At 47.6% G+C, this 6,170-nt stretch overlaps 1 protein-coding gene across 2 annotated transcripts in view; it reads right to left on the reverse strand.

Annotated features, from left to right (window-relative positions):
- Positions 1-5,186, reverse strand: part of STYK1 (serine/threonine/tyrosine kinase 1) — an 89,164-nt gene extending 83,978 nt beyond the window's left edge. Inside the window, exon 1 of one of the 2 annotated variants that reach the window (XM_069242941.1) lies at positions 4,998-5,186. The gene's annotated coding sequence lies outside the window, so the exon portion shown is untranslated. Of the gene's footprint in view, positions 1-3,998 lie in introns of both variants that reach the window. The other variant, XM_069242940.1, reaches the window with a different exon arrangement.
- Positions 5,187-6,170: the final 984 nt, after the last annotated feature.

Consider the following 6,170-nt stretch of genomic DNA (forward strand, 5'->3'; position numbering starts at 1 on the left):
TAGTCATTCCAATGAGGCTTGTACTCCAGACAACTTATGAGCTTGAAGAATAACTTTTCGGTCTAGGATTCACACAGGCCATCAAGTCTGACACATCACTTGGCATTGTGGAATTCACACAAGCCGGGCCCTAGTGCAACAAATTAACTCCTCCAGCTCACGAGTCGTGTGGAGAACAAGCCTCATTAGAATTACTAATTGAGAATAGACTGTGATCTTGTCATAAGCTGTTTGAGGTTGCGTAAGTGTTTGCTGGCCTACAGAAATCATGCACAAATATGTAGAAATTAAAGGCGACAGCACACCTCCAACCTCATGGAAGCAATCTGTCCAAAAAACCTCATTCACTTTAATACATTTGTCAAAGTGTTTTATATATTGCTGTTAAAGTGTTTCGTATAGTGCCAACAAACTGGTTCAGTGTGCTTTTAGGTGCTATATACCAAATGATGGAACAAAAGCGGGAAATCTGTGACATTGACAACCTAGTCCAATGGTCATGCGTTTCCTAATTCGTAGGATCTACTCGTTGTTTCTTTGCTGTTCAGCACTTTTACAGAAACAGTGCAGAACTCAACTCATGCCAAGTTTAATCATGTAACCTGTAGCAGCCATATTTTTCCTTGGGCCCTATTCATGTTTTAACCATAAGTTTTCTACTCGCAGAGAGACCAAAGTTGTAAAATGTGATATTTCTATAAACCGATGTCTGTGTAAAATGATTGGGGAAAAAGCTTCATGTTTAGATGCAACTGAAGACATTTGCTTGGAGTTTGTTTTTCAGATCTCATACTAAAACCTGTCCTTCAAAGTATTAACATGTTAATCATGTGACACTATTCGAGAGTTTCCAGCATTTGTTTTAAATATCTGCAATGCTTTGTTTTGGGGGTTCAACTCCTTGGTGGCTGCTGGCAAGACCCTTCTGTGACCACAACTTTAAAATACATACATTTTGCAGACTTGTTGCAAATGCAGCTCACTGAAATCTTTTTCACAAGGATCCTTTACAAATTCATAAAGTAAGACATTGAAATAATGACTGTAACCATGTCCTGGGGAGGAAGGGTCTTCAACCTTTTTTTGTAGTAAAAGCTACTTATGTTGATGAAAATCATTCAAAGCTAAGAATATTATTAGAATGTTAATACTGACCACATCAGACAAGTTAACACGTTTGTTTCAAATATACACTTTTCACTTTTTGTAGGTTGGGCTGCACACAGGAGAGCTACTTATGGGTAGCTCAAGAGCCACTAGTAGCCCGCGAGCTACTCATTGAAGACCCCTGATTACAATTTAACAACTTATTAATCACAGTTAACAATATTTGGAAGTAAAACAATGTGTTGATCTTTACAATTTCTTTTACAAAAATGGTGTGACCTTTATGTCAGATAAAACCAAGAAAGTTGCACATGAAGATGGCACATTTTCCTCTTTCCATTTTAAGAAGAACTCATGATGTTAAAATGACCATTCTCCACAACATTATATAGCAAGAGATCTGACCTACCACATCCCATCAAACTTCTATAAGTGCCAATATTAGACTGTAATTCTCTTTTTCTAGGCTTCAACTGGGTTAAGGGGAGTAGGTAATGGCTTAGGCTGGCCAAACTGGAATCTTGTTTTACTTTGCTGGACTTATGGCCTACCAAGGAGGAGAGATTAATGCAGGCCCCCCCTTCAGATAAAGCACAGTCCTTGGCAATCGCCTTCCATTCTAGGATCCGTTGGTCCGTTCGTCTTCACCTGGTCCATTTAAAATGAGTCAAGCTAAACCTGGCTGAATCTTTGTTCCGTACTTGTAACGACATACTTTGTTCCAGACTCATCCTCGACATCCCCCGCCTCTGCCACATTTCCAGTCACTTGAGAGACCTTCAATGGCTCCTGATCAACAAAAGAATCACCTTTAAGCTCCTCAAACACGCATACAAGGCCCTTCACAACATCAGACGTGCATACCTCAACCACTGCCTGACCTCCACACGCCCACCCGGCACCTCCGCTCCGCCCTAGTGGCCCTCGCCACATCCCAAGGATCCGCAAGAACTCGGCTGGAGGAATATCCTTCTCTTACCTCCCCACAAAGACCTGGAATGCTCTCCCACTACACCTCAGGCAACCACCCTCACTACCTCAATTCAAGAAGGACCTCAAAGCGTGGCTCTTCGACTGAACTCCTAATACCCCCCAGTGCCTTGAGACCCTCACGGATGATTAGCCGCGCTCTACAAGAACGGTGATTGCTTGATTGACATTTCAAAATTTCAGAAAAATCCTACTAACACAGTCTACTCCCCACTATGGCACAAATATTTACTTCCACTGGGCTTTTGTGGCACTGTTGCTAGACTATGGAAATGTAATTTGTTGAGACCTAAAGCAAAGGAAAAAAATAAGTTTAAACTAATGACTTACTTTTCCTCACTGTTTGCGACATCTGACACCTGAATATACTGTCCAGTTTAAGCGTGAAACTTTATGCCGAAAGTTTCTTGTGCTGTTCTTTTGGTCTTATGTTTGGGCACATGTTTATGCCATCAATCATTGTAAACTATGGTTTGCCTGATTACTTGATTGATTTTACATATTAATCTTTTTTTTACAATGTCTCTACCCACCTACCCTTAATTAAAAAACATGTAGTACATTTCCTGCTCTATCATAAAAGTCTGATCTACTTTCGCTCTATCAGCACAAAGATTGTTTACGTTCCGGGAAACACTTATTTTCCTGTCTGTTTTGCCACAGGGCCATACTGTAACATTCTATTTAAATGCTAGATCCAATCTTTGATAGAACTAGTGAAAGTTTTACTCCTTGAATGTGTTTCAGTTCATACAGGGGAGGGCACCATCCAGGAATAACAGTAATAATATTCATGAGACAGATTGCAAATTGTGACTCCCTTTGATTGGTTACCTCCGCATTGATGGTGGCCTGAAAGGGACAGCAGACCATTATGCCTGTGAAAAATTTTATTTTTGTTTAATAGTCAGATTTTTTAAACAAAACAGGGGCTTTAAAAAAAAAAGTATTTTTTTAATCTGAAAAACTTCAGTCAGAGGATGCAGTGGTTTGTGGGACTGCTACCAACTCCCCCTCAGGTGGTGTTTCAACATATCCCCTTTAATTTGCGAGTCAAGAATCATTTCGAAGCCCATCTACAGATTCAAAAAAGGTTTTTCAATGTGGTAAATGGATTTAGTGCATTAAAAAAGACATTTTTAAATTTTTATTTCACAAACCACCTGGTTAGTAAATGGAATGGATTGCAACCGGTAAAAAACTTTGTATGTGTGCACGGTTTTACCAGATACTGAAACTCAAACCACAATCTATTTCCTAATGTGACTTAGGAGCTCGAAATTGGGGTGTAAAAACCCCTAGGACAATACTGGTCTTTGTCTTTGGTGTTTTCTCCAGTGGATTTTCCTAGACTCCGTGGAACGAGGGGCCTATGTTTTGTGAAGATGCTTGTGGGAAAGTAGCCTTTTTACCAAGGTCATTATTGGATTTTCCTTGGAAAGGATCTGTGAGATGTGGTTAGGCTATGTCCAGGCGCGGGCAATACCTGGTTGTGGGAGCGGCCAGAGCTGCTGACTTTGGAGCTAAGGAACCAGGTTCGAGTCTCAAAAACCCTGTGACTCTGGACAGATCACTTAATGTCCCCGTGTCTACCAAAACATGATTGTGTCCTTGTGCAAGTAACTGGTGCTCACCTAAAGCGGTCCAATATCTTCGGGTCGATTTCACGCTATATAAAACTGCCAAAAAAATGAAATAAATAGAATAGAATGGGACTTATTAAACATGGGAAAGTGGCCCTGGGGTACTAACGAGTCCCATTGGATGTGGGAGAGTGGAAGGCGGCAAATGTCCTTACAGATGAATGAGTGATGGCGCCCTTGTAAGATGTGGTGTGCCCCTTGGCACTGTGGCCCCCGCCCCGTGCACCACTCCAGCCCACCTTCACATAACACACTCACCTCGAGCGGGCTCCTCGCCTTGTCCTCTTGCAGGGAACCGCGGCAGCTCTCGCGTTTCTTTCACAGGCCCTTCCACGGAATGTGGACTCCACGTCACCACCATGGGTGGCCTGGATGCCCAGTCCAAAGTTGTGGGATCCCCACGGTCTCCTCCTTCGCTGCAGACCACCTCACCCAGGCAGAGGGCTCCACACTCCTCTCCAGCAACGGGGCAGGGAGACCACCTCACGCGTAGGTGCGTCCCCGCAGCCTCTCAGTCTCAGAATACCCGTCTCACCCGCGGCTCTATCAGCACAGGGGGGCGGCTGCCCACACCATCAGGGGGTATCTTCCTCACAGCACCCTCTCCAAATCCGGCCAGCCTGCCCTCCTCATGCGAGGGTGTGCTCTGCACGCCCTCGGGCTGCCCTCTACAACAGGCTGGTAGGGAGCGGTGTCCACGTCACCTGTGGTTGTCTCCCAAAGTTCCTCTGCCCCAAAAGCAGGTAGGGTACGGTGTCCACCTCACCTGCGGATGTCTCCCCACACTCCTGCCCTACAGGCTAGTAGGGTACGCCGTGCACCTCACCTGTGGGAGTCTCCCCCGCGTTCCTCTGCCACAGGCAGGTGGGGTATGGGGTACGCCGTCCACCTCACCTGTGGAACTCTCCTCCGAGTTCCTCTGCCACAGGCAGGTAGGGTACGGTGTCCACCTCACCTGTGGATGTCTCCCCACGCTCCTCTCCTACAGGCAGGGATGGTACGTCGTGCACCTCACCTGTGGGACTCTCCTCCGAGTTCCTCTGCCACAGGCAGGTGGGGTACGGTGTCCACCTCACCTGTGGATGTCTCCCCACGCTCCTCTCCTACAGGCAGGTATGGTACGTCGTGCACCTCACCTGTGGGACTCTCCTCCGAGTTCCTCTGCCACAGGCAGGTAGGGTACGGTGTCCACCTCACCTGTGGATGTCTCCCCACGCTCCTGTCCTACAGGCTGGTGGGGTACGCCGTGCACCTCACCTGTGGAAGTCTCCCCCGCGTTCCTCTGCCACAGGCAGGTGGGGTATGGGGTACGCCGTGCACCTCTCCTGCGGACGTCTCCCCAGGATCCCCGCTCACGCTCTCTCTGGCCCGCTCCACAGGTCTGCGCGGGGTGGCCGGGGCTGCCCTACCGATCATATTTCCCAGGCTTGGCAGGTGTGTCTGCGGTGTTCACACCTGTTAAACTGGTCTGCCTGGGTTTGGCTTGGACACCCCCACCTGCGTGACACAATAGCGGCCCAACCTCCCTGCGTGCCTGGGTGCACTGGCATCATTGTCACAGCTCGGGCATGGCTGGGAGACGGGCGGGGCGGGACACGGAGCACCTCCAACACGGGTCCACTCTGTCCCGTGTTGTTTCTTGTCACCGTCCTGAACCCCCCACCCCAGAGACGGCATCTCTGTACCCCGGAGCCCTTCCACCGAGCCCACACACACCCAAACGTGACAATGTCTGTCCCCGCTGAACCGATCTATTACCACCGGCGAGAGGCTCGGTATTGTAATTGCGTTTACATAGCGCTTGCAACCCCCGACGAAGCGTAGAAGCGCTACAGCACATTCCCCACCCCTCAGCAGGTGCATTCCCGGAGGAGACGGGCTCAGCAATTCTCTTCCAAGTCCGCTGTGGCCCTGCAGTCCTAGAAGTTACAGGATTCGTGTCCCATTACCCTGAGTTCGAGGTGACACACTGTGTACGAAGCAAAAAACCTCCACACAATTGTTTTAGAGGTGGCAAGATCTTTATCTATGTGCCAACCGCCTCTTTAACTCAGATGCCCCAACTCCCTCAGCCCATCCAGTCTCTCTCCTCTGCCAGTTCTTTGTGCCATCCGTCCCACAGGAGGCAGCCTCTGACCCTCAGTCAATACAGGGTGCCCAGGAGTCCCGGCAGCGGCAGATCTCACTAAAATCATCACCTCTCCTGGTTTCTAAGAGAAGATCCACTCATCAAGCGTTTGTGTGTTCCGCTGCATGACTAAGCAGCAGTTTTTTCTAGAAATCAGCGTAATAGCACTTATGATAGCCTGTGCAAAAGTTGTAATTAATTTATTCCCCTAGTGCCTCGGTGTCGATGTTTTTTATGTTGGTGAGCTCTATCTTCTAACACTCAGTCATTCATCCACGACCCCCCCCAAGCCGGTCAATGTG

The sequence above is a fragment of the Pleurodeles waltl genome, chromosome 7, assembly GCF_031143425.1.
Source record: "Pleurodeles waltl isolate 20211129_DDA chromosome 7, aPleWal1.hap1.20221129, whole genome shotgun sequence".
Classification (NCBI taxonomy): domain Eukaryota; kingdom Metazoa; phylum Chordata; class Amphibia; order Caudata; family Salamandridae; genus Pleurodeles; species Pleurodeles waltl.